Consider the following 15,754-nt stretch of genomic DNA (forward strand, 5'->3'; position numbering starts at 1 on the left):
TCAGGTTTCAGTAGCTGATTTCTCTGAAGCAGATCACTAGGCCAACCTTCTTTTTAAAAATCATTTTATTGAGGGCTCGTACAATTCTTATCACAATCCATATATACATCCATTGTGTCAAGCACATTTGTACATTTGTTGCCATCATCATTCTCAAGACAATTGACTTCTACTTGAGTCCTTATTATCGGATCCTCATTTTCTCCCCTCTCTCTCCCCTCCCTCCTCCCTCACAAATCATTATTATTTTGTAATATGCTACCCTGTCCAATGTCTCCCCTTGCCCATTTCTCCATTGTCCATCCCCAGGGAGGAGGTTATATGTAGATTCTTGTAATCGGTTTCCCCTTTCAACTCCACATTCCCTTCACCCTAAGGCATCACTACTCTAACTACTGGTCCTGAAAGGGTCATCTGTCCTGGATTCCCTGTGTTTCTAGTTGCTATCTGTACCAATGTGCATCCTCTGGTCTAGCCAGATTTGTAAGGCAGAATTGGGATCATGATAGTGGGGGGAGGAAGCATTTAAGAACTAGAGGAAAGTTATATGTTTCATCGTTGCTACCCTGCACCCTGACTGGCTCATCTCCCCCCCACAACCCTTCAGTAAGGGGTGTCCTGTTGCCTACCGATGGGCTTTGAGTCTCCACTTTGCACTCACCCACATTTACAATGATATGATTTTTTGTTCTTTAATGCTTGATAACTGGCCCCTTTGATAGGCCTGTCTTTTGAGGTCCCTCTCGGGTGGACTCAGAGGGCCCAGCTTTCAGTTGGAAGCTTAAAGTGCTCATGATTTGAACCATCCTGGCACTCCTTCTCATTTATCAAATCGAGATAATAGAGTTTACATTCTAGAGCCCTGATGGCTATCGGGCTTTGAATGTGTTGTGCTGCTATTTGCAAGGCCAGCAGTTCAAATCCAACAGCCTTTCCTTGTGAGAAAGATGAGGCTGTCAACTCCCATAAACAGTTGCATTCTTGGAAACCCAGAGGGGCAGTTCTACCCTGTCTTATAGCGTCACGATGGGTTGAATGAGGGATGTGTGAGGACACTGAAGAGCGGATTAAAGAGTTGGGCTGAAGAAAGAAAAGTAGCTTCGTGTAGTGCCTAATCCAAACTGGAGATTCCATCCTCCAGTTTCCATCTAGAGATTCCAACTCAGAGTGTTTCTGACGTCATATATCTTTCTCATATTCCTCAGATGTAATGGTTGGCGAGTTAAAAATGCCAACCATGCAGTCAGTAGCCCTGCACTCACCCACTACACTACCAGAGTTTAGTTAACCCTATTGTTAAGGGGGAAAAAAATTGTGGCAACCTGCCTTCCTACCATCTCATTACATAGACTTCTACCAACCTACTAGGCCATCCTGTGGTGCTTCTGCCTCCCGGCCATGAGTTGAATCCTACTCCCAGCAATCCTGGGGCACAAAGAACAAATTATCAGCTAAAATTGTGGTTCATTGATTGATTTGAGCCTGAAAAATACCTCAGGTCTCCTGACCTGCTCTTGGGAATGTTTATTTATTAACCAGCTTGGTGAAATGCAGTCTCTTTTTATCTCAGTCACAAAGGAACCTGATGGATGCTAACTCCCCCCATACAGGAATAAGCAATTTAATTAATCTCTGGGGCTTAAAAAAAAGTCTAGGGAAAAAATAACACTAGCAACAAAAAAAATATGCACTTGGAATCAGATTGCTATATTTAAAGGAAATGAACCAAGCAACAAGGGAGGCCAAAAATTGATCAGAAGGATTATTTTATAAAATTCAAAGATATTTCTGCATATTTACATGCAGTGGATAAGAGTATCTTATGACTCCTAAGGATAAATTCTAATTTTTTTTTAACTTATTTGTCATTGAATGAAAAATATGTCCAGTACAGATGGCTTTTTCTATGATTTTTATACTCCAAATCATTCAAAAATAATGACTGCATGAAAACAAAATTGGAATTTCTTATTCTATTGGAAGGAGTGGTGTAATTGTAGATTGATAGTATTTTAAAATTAATCTCCAATAAGGAAAAAAGAGTTTAAATTGGCTTTAAATGAAGGCCAGGCTATGTTTTAGAAGATCCATTTCTCAAGTTTTCCATGAATTTTTAAGAATATGGGAACATCAACCAAATCCATGTGGAAGGAACGCATCCGCCTGTGTGATCCAAGGATGGAATGAATGGTAGCTGAGCTTCAGTTGTGAACACCCACTTTGCAGAAGGCTGTGGGTAGCAGTGGAAGCCCAGCGGCCATTACGCCTCCAGGGAACCCCACTGACCACAGTCACAGGCTGTGAACAGCCTTGCTATCAGACAGAAAGCATTGTCAAGGTGATTATAGCAGCTATGGTTAGGTAAAAATGCATTGTATTATTTGATCTCCCTTTTGACCCATTTAAAGGTTATTTCAGTTTAAAATAAAAATGTGGTGGGGAAATATATGTGCATGGAGCCTATGGTGAATGCTCTCTGACCATAGACCAGCCATGCAAATAGCTTTGCTCTCATGCACAGTGAATTGGAAAGTGGGTCATGGAAAGTGGGTTATGGAGTTAGGTTTAAGTTTAACACTTTATTATTTGATTTCCCTCCACCCAGTTTGAAGTTGTTCTAGATTTAAAGGTTTTCTGCTTTCTCTTTGATTGAGGTTTTCTCTATTTTGTTTTGTTATTGTTGTTAGCTTTCTTTTTCTCTTTTTTAATGCTCTTTGGTAAATGAAATCCAGGATGAGTGAATCTATTGGAGACAGTAAATGGCTTCTTGGGGATATGGCAAAGAAGGTCGAGGGGAAGTGAAGTAATAACAATGAGTAGAAGAATGAAGAAAATGTTCTAAAATGGATGTAGTAATGATTCTACAACTCTTCTTGATGTGACCAAACTATTAAATGGTATGATATGTGGATTATGTGCCAATAAATCAGTTAAAAGAGACTATGGGAGAAGTGATCGGATAAGTCCAGTGAAATATCTACTTAACTAATAACATATGGAATATGATCTCATTTGTCAAGAATTTGCCTGCATATATGATAGGGAAAAAAGGTGAGAATTTGTCCTACAACTTGTAACCAATATCTTGATAAAATTTTTGTTTTTATGTCTATCACAAAAGGTATAAGATGACAGCAATGTATCCACATATGGATGTTCCCCATCACAAGGTAAAGGCTAGCAGCCTGGATTAGGAAACAAAGTACAGCAATCAGTGGTCTGCAAGGGACACATCTCAAGCTCACAGCCAAAAACATGTTTAGTATCAGAGGTTGGTGGAAGGTATATCAAGCTAATGGAAATCTACATAAAGCAGGAGTTGCAATTTTAATCTCTGACAAAATCAATTTCAAGGTGCAGGACATAACAAGAGATAATTATGGGCTTTATCTAAATGCTTAACGGATCAGTAGAACAAGAGCCAGCAAGCATAATAAACATATACGTACCCAATGAGAGACCCACAAAATATGTCAAACAAATCCTTCAAAAGATGAAAAAAGAAATCACAGGATCAATAACCATAGCTTCAACAAACTGCTCTCCCAGAAAGATAGATCAGCAGGGAAAGAAGCTCAACAAGGAGGCTACAGAACTAAACTGTACAAAGAGACAACTTGATCTGATAGAACTCAATGCAAAAAATGCACCAAAAAATCACATTCTTTTCAAGTTCACATGGTACAAATTCCAGAATAGACTACGTGCTGGGGAAAAAGTAAAGTTTGAGCAAATTCAAGCACATAGAGTTCGCTCAGACTTCCGTCTCTGACCACTATGCCATAAGGTTTAAAATCAAAGAAAAACCAAAACACACACACACACACGCACGCATACACACACACACGCATGCACACACAAATCCCAAGGGCAAATACTTGGAAGGTGAATAACTTACTTTTTCAAAATTTGTGGATATACAGCACTGCATGGTATCTGTATCCAGCAGCCTTTTCCTGCCGGGGTGTTCAAAGGACAGTGCGATAGAAAGTCAGTATCTGGCATCGTTGGTTTTCGTGGCTTTGTGCATGTTAAACCTAGTATTTCTATTGATACAATTCACATAATTCCTTTGAATGATAGCCTGCTGGTTGATAAAATGTTAGGAACTGATTACTTTCTTTTGTAGGATATCTGAAATTGAGAGGAAGGGCAGAATGAATCAGATCCAAAGATGGCCCTGAAGAGAATAACAGAAGTTTCAGGCATGAAATGTTTGACATTTGTCCATAATGGAGGTTAAAGTGGTGTAACCAGAAGAACTGACAGATCTGTGATTAATGCCTACTGGACGACGGTGGCTCCTTGAAAAAGGGTTATCTTGAAGATGAACTTTTAGAAGATTTTGAACAACTAAATAGCAACCGATGGATGACAAAGACATGTAAAACTCATTAAATAAAATTTACTAACATTAAATAAATTTATAAAAAATGTTTGCAATGTAGAAAAAAAGGAGTGGATATTGGCCCAAATTAGAGACAAAATTAGGAAGTTTCTAGAAACCTAAGAGAGTGAGGATACAACATACCAAAACCTATGGGATGTAGCAAAGGCAGTAATCAGAGGATGCTTGATAGCGATAAATGCACATATGAAAAAGGAGAGAGACTTATGGTGGATACCCGATCACAAAAACCTTCAGTCGTTGGAACACATTCAACAGCTTAATCCTTCTGATACCCAAAGAAAAGAAGTTATAAAAATCAGGGCAGAGATAAATGAGTGGGAAAACAAAAACAACCAAGAAAACAATAAAAAGCTGGTTCTGGGAAAGGATGAACAGAATCAACCAACCATTGGCAAACCTAACAAAACATAGGAAGGAGCAGATGTCAGTATCCAGGTTGAGGGATGAAATGGGGAAATTACAATGGACGCTAACGGAATAAAAAGACTAATTATACAGTACTATGAAGGACTGTACTTCAAAGAATATAACAACTTGGAAGGCCTGGGAAAACAAATCTTCCCCAGATGAGCTCATACAGACGTCAAGAACTTGAACAGACCCATAGCAAAAGAAGAAATAGATATAACTATCAAGGAACTACCAACTAAAAATAGCCCAGCTCAGTGGCTTCACAGAAGAATTCTACCAAGCATTCAGGAAAGAGCTGGCACCAATTTCACACAAGATCTTCCAGAACATCGCAAAGGACAATAAATTCCCAAACACCTTCTATGAAGCTAGTATAACACTGATACCCAAACTGGGCAAGGATACAACAAGACGAGAGAACCGCAGGTGGAAATTGCTAATGAGATGCAAAAATCCTTAACAAAATCTTAGCCAATAGAACACAAAAGTATATGAAAATAATAATTTCTCATGATCAAGTGGGCTTCAAACCAGGGATGCAGGGATGGTTCAACATTTGAAAACTCATGAACATTATCCACCACACTGACAAGAAAAAGGACAAGAACCACATGATAATATCAATAGAAGCAGAAAAAGCATTTGAAACCACTCAACATACATTCCTAAATAAGATACTCAAGAAGATAGGACTGGAAAGAAATGAGCACAATATAATTAAAGCCATATGCGAAAATCCAACAGCCAGTTTACAATCAATGGAGAAAAAAATGAACACCTTCCCACTGAAAAAGGGAACTAGAAAAGGATACTGTGGTAGTTACAATTGAGAGGATTACAAGTGAAGGGGTGGAGTTTGGCCTGTCAATCAAAATATAATGAATGAGGCCACTGTGTGGGTATGGCCTTCTCTTGAGAATTCTGGGAACTCCTGAATTTACTTCTTGGAGGCAGGAGAGTCTCTCTCACAACTCTGACTGGCCTGTGATCTGCCTGCATTCAGTGTCATTGCATATGTTCATGAGTCTGAAGAGGACTTTGTAGATTGGTATTGGGCATATGGGCTAATATCGGTCTGATGGATTTGATCTGGACAGACCTGGGATGTTTTCTCAATATTCAGTTGCTCTTGTATATAAACCTCTTTCTTATACTGATACGAGGGTCTATGAAATTGTTTATCTAGTATACCCAGACTAACACAGACGCGTATTCAGCATCGTCCTGGATGTCCTAGGTAATAATACGAGGCAACAGAAGGATATCAAAGGTATGCAACTGGGGAAAGAAGAAGTGAAACGATCATTATTTGCAGATGGTATGATTTTAAATATTGAGAACTCCAAAGGCTCCACTATAGGAGTACTGGAATTGAATTGCTATATACAACTGATGGGATTACAGAAAGAGAGATCAAGGAGGCAGTACCCTTCACAATAGCTAAGGATAAATAGAAAGATCTAGGGATATACCCAAATGAAAAACACAAAAGACCAGTATGAAGAAAACTATAGAACATTATTACAAGAAGCCCAAATGGCCTTTACAAATGGAAAACATAGACTCAATATCAGAAAGATGTTAATCGTACCTAAGATACTATATAGGTTCAATGCAATACTGATACAGATACCACCATGTTTTTTTCAAAGAATTGGAAAAACTGACTACCAACTTCATATAGAAAGGGAAGAAGCTCAGAATTGGCAAAGAACTCCTCAAGAAGAATAAAGTCAGAGGGCTTACATTACCTGACTTTAAAATGAGGTCAGAGCTAAAACCCCAAACTATCAGGATCATCAATGAAAAATATTGGTACAAAGCTAAGAACCTTAGCACAGAGAATACATGGGCTATCAGTAATGATGAAGAATACACACCCAGAGGAAGATGAAACAGACGTGTGGGACATACTAAAGATAAAACACTCGTGTACATCGAAAGTCTTTATCAAGAGAGTAATAAGAGAGCCCACAGAGCAGGAAAAGATATTTAGTAATAACATATCAGACAAAGGTCTTATTACTAAAATCTACAGAATCCTGCAACCTTACAACAAGAAAAAAAATGAATAACCTACTGAGGAAGGTGGGCTGAAGACTTGGACAGAAGATTCACAAGGGAGGCCACCTGAATAGCCAATAAACATATGAGAAAATATTCCCAGTCTTCAGCCTTTCAGGAAATGTAAATCAAAAGAACTATGAGATACAACCTAACATCCACAAGGATAGCCCAATTCAAGAAAGCAGATAGCAACAAATATTGGAAGGGGTGTGGTAAGATAGGAATTCTTATTCATGCTGTTGGGGGTCTTGTAGATACGTACAGCCACTGTGGAAAAGCGATTTCGTGATAACTAAAACAGATGGAAATTGAGCAATTCCACTACTAGGCGTATACCCCAAAGAAATAAGAAACAGGCCATGACCAGTTATCTGTACTCTTTTATTCAATGCTGTGCAGTTCATAATCACAAAGAACTGGAAACAGCATAAATTTCCATCAATAGATGAATGGATTAAAAAAACCCTTCTGGTATATACACACAATGGAGTACAATGCATCCCTAAATAACAGTGAAGAAATGAAGAGACACCTCATCTTGTGGAAGGAGTTGGAGGATATTATGCTAAGCGAAGTCAACCAAGCACAAAAGGACATGTTCAACATGAGTTCACTGTGATAAATTCAAGCAGTTCAAACAGCAGAACAGGGTAAGGGGAAAAAATGTATGTATCACATTGTCCCGGGACTGAGGACCAGATAGTCTGGCAAGAGCAAGACCAAAAGCCCACATGAAAGAAGCACACCAACCTGTGTGATCACGAGGTGTCTAAGGGATCAGTTATCAGTCATCAAAGAACAAAAAATCATATCATTGTGTGCTTACCTCCCTGATATGATCGCTGAAGACAAATGGGTGCCTAAGCAAATGTGGTGAAGAAAACTGATGATGCCTGGCTATCAAAAGATATAGCGTCTGGGGTCTTAAAGGCTTGAAAGTAAACAAGTGCCCATCTACCTGAGGAGAAATAAAGCCCACATGGAAGAAGCACACCAGACTGTGTGCTCACAAGGTGTCAAAGGGATGAGATATCAGGCATCAAAGAACAAAAAACTCGTATGATTGTGAATGAGGAGGAGTGCGGTGTGGGAACCCAAAGCCCATCTGTAGGCAATTGGACATCCACTTATGGAAGGGTCATGGGGAGGAGACAAGTCAGTCAGGGTGTAGTGTAGCAATGATGAAACATACAACTTTCATCTAGTTCCTAAATGCTTCCTTGCCCCCACTATCATGATCCCAATTCTACCTTACAAATTTGGCTAGACCAGAGGATGTACACTGCTACAGATAGGAACTGGAAACACAGGGAATCCAGGGCGGGTGATCACTTCAGGACTAGTGGTGAGAGTGGCAATACTTGGAGGGTGAAGGGAGGATGGGTTGGAAAGGGAGAACCGATTACAGGGATCTACATGTGACCTTCTCCTTGGGGGACAGACAACAGAAAAGAAGGTGAAGGGAGACATTGGACAGTGTAAGATATGACAAAATAATTTATAAATTATCAAGGGTTAATGAGAGAGGGGGGAGAGGGGATGGAGGGGAAAACGAGGAGCTGATGCCAGGGGCTTAAGTGGGGAGCAAATGTTTTGAGAATGATGAGGGCAATGAATGTACAAATGTGCTTTACACAATTTATGTATGGATGGATATTGATGAGTTATACGAGCTTCCAATAAAAGGAATTTTTAAAAAAGAGGAAATAAGGGTTAAAAATAGAGCCAGACCAAACCCAACGATGCATACTTCATCAAAAACATAAATAAACAAAAAATAAAAATGATCCAGATAACACCTGTAATGGAAGAAGATATCTTCATATCTCTACACCCCCTCCCCCACCAATATACTTTTAAGGCCCACAGATGGGCGAAGGAAGAACAAGGACGGCAATGGGGGAACAGGGCACCAATCCACTCAAGGCAGGGGTATTGTTTATGTCTCCACAAGAAAAGCAGAGAGCAAGTAGACCTCATTGTGGTGCGCCAAACCTTGGGGGCTATGTACCTGCTTGGAGCAGCTTTTTCACAGAGAGGATTGCAGGGCTGGCCTAAGCTGGAGACATGATGTCACAGAGCTACAGAGGTCAGCATTGAAGATGCAATTTGGGAGTGAGCTCGGTCTGAACCACCCACATGATAGCAAACCAAGAGGGGAGTGTAACAGACCAGCAACAGGAGCAAAGCCATGAAATCCCTGAAGAATCCCAACTGTAGATTTCTGACCCATGGGCTAGTGCTTGGCACCTCATCTGAACTGGTTGGGGGATAGTCACACAGGGTCACGCTGAAAGTCTGAAGGTGTGATGGGATGTGAGTGGGGGCCCTAGACCACTCCATCCCTGCTTGCAGGAAGAGCAATGGGGCTTAGTAGAAGGCTCACTGCTCCGTCACGAATGCTGAGGACTGAAAGGGCATTCGTGATGCCAGGTAAGCAGGTCCTGGGATATGGAACCCTGAACGAAAAGGGGATTGGACTGATGGATTATAACAGGCTCTGCTCGCTATTTAACAGAGAGATACTTATCTACTTTGGGTCAGGACAACAGTTCGACTTGGCACTGTTTGTATGGCCTTTGTCTCCTTTTCTTTCTTTTGGTGTCTATCTATATAAGACACACAGGATAAGCAATCTCAAGGACACAGCAACAGGGCCGATGGTTCTGGGGTGGCATGGGAGAGCAGGAGGCAGAGGGGGGCGGGGAGAGGGTGAGCCAATAATGACAGTGACAGGGGAATAATAAGGGATCTACAATTGATGGTGAGGCGGGTGTAGAATTCCTGGTCATGTCTGACCAATTGAAATGTATCCAAGAGAACTTATTAAGAGATGAATGATGAGTACACATGATGGTGAGGAGGAGAAAAGAAAAAGTGGAAAACACAATAAAGTAAAAATTGTATATAGGTATAAATGTAAATATATAAATATAAGGATATATATATTAAATACAATAAGGAAACAGATGAACTTTGAGCCTCTACTTCAATCTTACCTCAGTACAAGAAAAGCTTGTTCTAATAATGTGGCAATATATGATAGTCACCTTTCTGACATGATCACTGAAGACAAACCGGGTGTATAAGCAAATGTGGTGAAGAAAGATGGTGGTGCCTGGCTATTAAAAGACATAACATCTGGGGTCTTACAGGCTGGAAGTTAAACAAGTGGCCATCTATCAGGGAAGCAACAAAGCCCACATGGAAGAAGCACTCTAGCCTGTGTGATCATGAGATGTCGATGGGAATAGGTATCAGAAGTTCAAAAATAAGCAATCAAATTGAGGTGAAGGAGCATAGATAAAGTGGAGATTCCCAAATCCACCTGTAAGATAGTTGGATAGCCTCTCACAGAAGGGCCACACATAAGAATGATATATCCAAGGTGTTGTATAGCACTGATGAAATACCTAAGTATCCTCCAGTTCTTTAATATTTCCTCACCTTACTTTTTAAAAAATAATTTTATTAGGGGATCATACAACTCTTATCACCATACACACATTATTTGTGTAAAGCACACATTTGTACATTCATTGCCCTCATCATTCTCAAAACATTTGCTCTCATGAAGCCCCTGGAATCAGGTCCTCATTTTTCCCCCTTCCTCCCTGCTCCCTCTCTCTCATGAACCCTTGATAATTTATAAATTATTATTTTGTCACATCTTGCCCTGTCCAACGTCTCCCTTCACTCCCTTTTCTGTTGTCCATCCCCCAGGGAGGAGATCACATGTAGATCCTTGTAATTGGTTCCCTCCCTCCAACCCACTCTCCCTCTACCCTCCCAGTATCGCCACTCACACCACTGGTCTGCCCCGGATTCCCTGCATTTCCAGTTCCTATCTGTAGCAATGTACATCCTCTGGTCTAGCCAGACTTTCAAGGTAGAATTTGGATCATGATAGTGGGGGGGGGGGGGAGGAGGGGAGGAGAGAGGAAGCATTTAGGAACTAGAGGAAAGTTGTAATTTTCATCATTGCTACATCGCACCTTGACTGACTGATCTCCTCCCCTAGACCCCTCTGCAATGGATCTCCAGTGGCCGACAAATGGGCCTTGTGTCTCCACTCTGCACTTGCCCCCTCATTCACTGTGGTAAGAGTTTTTTGTTCTGATGATGTCTTATACCTGATCCCATCCCACCACCTCATGATCACACACGCTGGTGTGCTTCTTCCATGTGGGTTTTGTTGCTTCTGAGCAAGATGGCCCCTTCTTTACCTTCAAGCTTTTAAGACCCCAGATGCTATATCTTTTGATAGCCGGGCACCATCAGCTTTCTTCACCACATTTGCTTATACACCCACTTTGTCTTCAGTGATTATATCATGGAGGTGTGCACCCAATGATATGATTTTTTGTTCTTTGATGCCTGATAACTGATCCCTTCGGCACCTCGTGATCACACAGGCTGGTGTGTTCTTCCATGTGGGCTTTGTTGCTTCTGAGCTAGATGGCCGCTTGCTTACCTTCAAGCTTTTAAGACCCCAGATGCTATATCTTTTGATAGCTGGGCACCATCAGCTTTCTTCACCACATTTTCTTATTCACCCACTTTGTCTTCAGCGGTTGTGTTGGGAAGGTGAGCGTCACAGAATGCCAATTTAATAGAAGAAAGCATTCTTCCATCGAGGGAGTACTTGAGTGGAGGCCCAATGTCCTTCTGCTACCTTAATACTAAACCTATAAATATAGGCACATAGATCTATTTCCTATTCTCATATATAAATATATTTGTATATGTACATGTCTTTATCTAGATCTATATATATATATGCCCTTTACCTTCCAACTCTTTCCCTTGACTTTCCTCCTGTCCCACTATCATGCTCATTCCCCACCTGGGTTTCAACAATTCCTCTTGGTTACATTACCCTTGATCATGCCCTCCCAGGCCTCCCACACCCATCTCATCACCAATTTGGATCACTTGTTTTTCCTTTGTCCCTGGGTTTGTTAACACTGCTTCCTTTCCCCACCCCCCTCTATCCCATGGCCCCTAGGAACTGTTGGTCCCGTTGTTTTCTCCTCCAGATTGTCCATCCATCCTATCTTATTTAGACAGACCTGTGGAGATAATAACATGCACAAAAACAAGACAGAGAAAAACCAAGCAACAATATACAACAAAACAACAACAAACTACTGAAAAAGAACAAAACATAAGAAAGAAAAGCTTGTAGTTATTTCAAGGATCATTTGTTGGCCTTTAGAAGTCTTTTCCAGTACAGTCTGTTGTGGCACCACGCCCTGGCACCAAAGTCCACCTTCAGCATTCCTTGGGGACCTTACTGCTCTATTCCCTTGTTGTTCTGTTGCACTCCCCCAGTGCTTTGCCTTGGTGTGGCGACATCAGATCGGGTGCAATTCCCACACTGTATCTCTGGCGCTGTCCTCTGCAGGGCCATGGGTCAGTGAGGAGCATCATGTCTCATAGTGTGGACTGGCTGTTCTAATTGGGGTCATTTTCATCAAGGCCTGGTGGGCCAGGATGTGCTCCACTCTCTCCTACTCCCCCTTCATCTGCTCTCATGTGCTCTGATCAGATATGTCCCTCTCCTGGAGCTGCAGTTTCAAGGCTGCCCTTTGAAATAAATTCTTCTGGGGGTGGGGCAGGCATCACTTAGTATTTGGGACTGGGGCTAGGCCCCCAGACTTCTCTACTGGTTTTCTACTCTACGCCGGGGAATGTTGCATTCACACCTTGGGGCACTGGGTTGAAGTGTGATCCCTCTTATGACCTTAATTTTACCTCATTAATCTTGTTAGATCTGTGTGTGTTAATTTATATAATTAAGATAGTATGATTCATGGACTGCAGCTAGATAAACCTTTCATAAACAGTAATGGGAGTAATGATTCCCTGAGGATATGGGAAGAGAGGGTTGGTGGGGGGTGGAAAGGGGAGAACTGATAGAAATGATGACTGTATAGCCCTACTTGAGGGGAACAAATAACAGACTTGTAGGTGAACAGATGGTGTAATATATGGTTAATAAATATATGTATAAATATTTTTATTAGGGATATTATATATATATATATATCTGTTCCTAGGGGGAGGGAGGGAATAAGGGTTCAAGAGTTCAAGAAGAAAGGATATGTTTTGAACCTGATGGTGGCATCAATTTTACAATTATGCTTTATGTAATTGAATTATGGATTGTTATATCTGTAAGACCTCTCAATAAAATGATTAAGCATTTAAAAAAATTTTTTTTGGCTGCCTGGTGGGGCTTGATCAAGGGAACTGTAGCAGCAAGGAATGACTGAAACGCGAATGAAGGCTGAACATGATGGTGGGACAAGAGGAAAGTAAACGGAAGTAGAGGAAAGAACTAGAAAGCAAAGGGCATTTATAGAGGTCTAAATACAGGCATGAACATATGTAAACATACTTACATAAAACAATAGGGAAATAGATCTATGTACATATATTTATATGTTAAGTATTAAGGTAGCAGATGGACATTGGACCTCAACTCAAGTACCCCCTCAATGCAAGAACACTTTGTTCTAATAACTTGGCCCTCTGTGATGCTCACCTTCCCCGACAAGATCACTGAAGACAAAATAGGTCCATAAGCAAATGCCGTGAAGAAAGCTGATGGTTCCTCGCTATCAACAGACATAACGTCTGAGGTCTTAAAGGCTTGAAGATAAACAAGTGGCCATCTAGCTGAGAAACAACAAAGCCCACATGGAAGAGAAATACCAGCCTGTGTAATCATGAGGTGTTGATGGGATCATGGTATCAGACATTAAAGACCCAGAACAAAAAAAATCATATCAATGTGAATGAGGGGGAGTGCAGAGTGCAGAGTGGAGATCCAAAGCCTATCTATAGACAACTGGACATCTCCTTACAGAAGGGTTATAAAGGTGAGAAGAGTCAGTCAGGGTGCAGTATAGCACCCATAAAACACACAACTTTCCTCTAGTTCTTTAATGCTTCCTCCCCCTCCCCACTATCATGACCTCAATTCTACCTTACAAATTTGACTAGACCAGAGCATGTACACAGGTACAGATCAGAGCTGGAAACACAGGGAATCCATTACAGGTAAACCCCTTACGACCAATAATGAGAGTAGTGATATCAGGAGGGGGAGGGGAACATAAGGGACAAAAGGGGGACTGGATCACAATTATCTACATAGAATCCCCTCCCAGGGGGGTGGACAACAGAAAAATGGGTAAAGGGAGACAGCAGAGATTTCCAGAGAAAGTAGGTAGAACTGCTAGAATAGCTTCTCATGAGGAAATCTGAGGCACAAAAGATGCTGTCATTCAAGACCCGGAAAGAAAACTGCTGCACAGAGGACCTCCTGAACAACAGCCAACTGAGGTTAACATTTGAAGAAAGAATGGCTTGTCGACTACTAGGTGCTGATAGTGCAACTGTCTTTAATGTTCAGGAGCCAGAGGAGGAAACAACTAATCAGGAATACAGTCTCCAGCTGTGAGCAGAGGCCTATCAGAGAGATAGAATACAGGCTGCAAAGCCTCCTGTGGATGAGTCAGGTGAAGAGGTTCGGTACAGAGATGTGCCTGTGCAAAATGGAGTGGAGTCATTCTTTGAGGTACAGCTGAAACATTACAAAATCTTTGAGGGAATGCCCATGACTTTCACATGCAGAGGGGCTGGTGACCCAAAGCCGAAGATCTATTGGTTTATGGATGGGAAGCAAGTCTCTCCAAAGAGTGAACGCGACATCATTCAAAGAGATCTTGAGGGGACCTGCTCTCTCTCTCCTGACCACAGCTCCCACCTTTGATGATGATGGGAACTACACCATTCTGGCAGCAAACTCTCAGGATGGCATCAGTTGTACTGGACGTTTACTGGTACAGGCTGTCAACCAAAGAGGCCGCAGTCCCCATTCTCCTTCAAGATCAAGAGAGAGAGTGGAGATGAACCTGAACTGATTCAGGAGCGATTCTTCAGACCTCACTTTGCGCTCTGGCTGTTAAGCAGGGAAACTGCAGAACGGATTGCAAAGTCAGTGGACTACCAACCCCGAATCTAAGCTGGCAGTGAGATGGGAAGCCCGGACGGCCCGGCAGTGCTCCCAAGATGCTGGTGCGTGAGAACATGGTGGATTCTCTGATCATTGAACCAGTCACATTCCGAGACGCCGGCATCTACCCGTGCACAGCCACCGGCAGAGCACTACAGAGCTCATTCAGCCTGGAGCTTGTGCTTGCTGCTAAAGAAGCACACAATCGCCTCTGTTCACCAAGAAGCTGCAAACCACTGGCGTGGCCGACTGCTACCCTGTGTGGCTGGAGTGTCCCCGCCGCAGATATTTTCCCGACAGAGTGGGCATGCATCAGGATAACCATGGCTACATCCGCCTGCTCATCCAGGAAGCCACAAAGATGCTGGGTGGTACACCGTGTCAGTCAAGGGGGAAGCCGGGTTTGTGTCCTGTACAGCCAGGCTGGGTGTTTACATCCAGTGGCATCAGCAGCCACAGAGCACCAAGCCAAACAAAGCACGGCCCTCAGTCAGCCGGTAAGCAGCATTTTCGGACCAGGAACTAGCTATTAAAGCTGTGTTCCAACCTGAAGCCAGCCCATCTCACCTGACACTCAACTCAGGCTGGGTGGAGAGTGAGGACCTGTGAGATGACATTCTTGTTAGAGCCAACACCCTGTCACAGCGTTGGCCTTGACCAACCATAGTTCTTTGTCACATTATGTCAAAGGCAGAAACATAACTTGAACTATAAAGGGAAAAAACTCCACCAAAATACTATTTCCCTTACTTACTATACCAAACCTAGAGTTTTAATTAGGCGAAATGTACAGAGTGCACAGACAATTCACATTCACCATCCACTTTAGACCTTGCTGT

General features: G+C 42.0%; 1 non-coding gene and 1 pseudogene across 1 annotated transcript; both read left to right on the forward strand.

The window, feature by feature from the left end:
- Positions 1–3,921: 3,921 nt before the first annotated feature.
- Positions 3,922–4,060, forward strand: LOC142457576 (small nucleolar RNA SNORA8). The gene has a single exon (XR_012786285.1). It is a non-coding gene; the product is annotated as a small nucleolar RNA SNORA8 (small nucleolar RNA).
- A 10,186-nt stretch (positions 4,061–14,246) lies between these two features.
- Positions 14,247–15,524, forward strand: LOC142456295 (palladin pseudogene; annotated as a pseudogene).
- The last annotated feature ends 230 nt before the right edge of the window (positions 15,525–15,754 follow it).

The sequence above is a fragment of the Tenrec ecaudatus genome, chromosome 9, assembly GCF_050624435.1.
Source record: "Tenrec ecaudatus isolate mTenEca1 chromosome 9, mTenEca1.hap1, whole genome shotgun sequence".
Taxonomy (NCBI): Eukaryota; Metazoa; Chordata; class Mammalia; order Afrosoricida; family Tenrecidae; genus Tenrec; species Tenrec ecaudatus.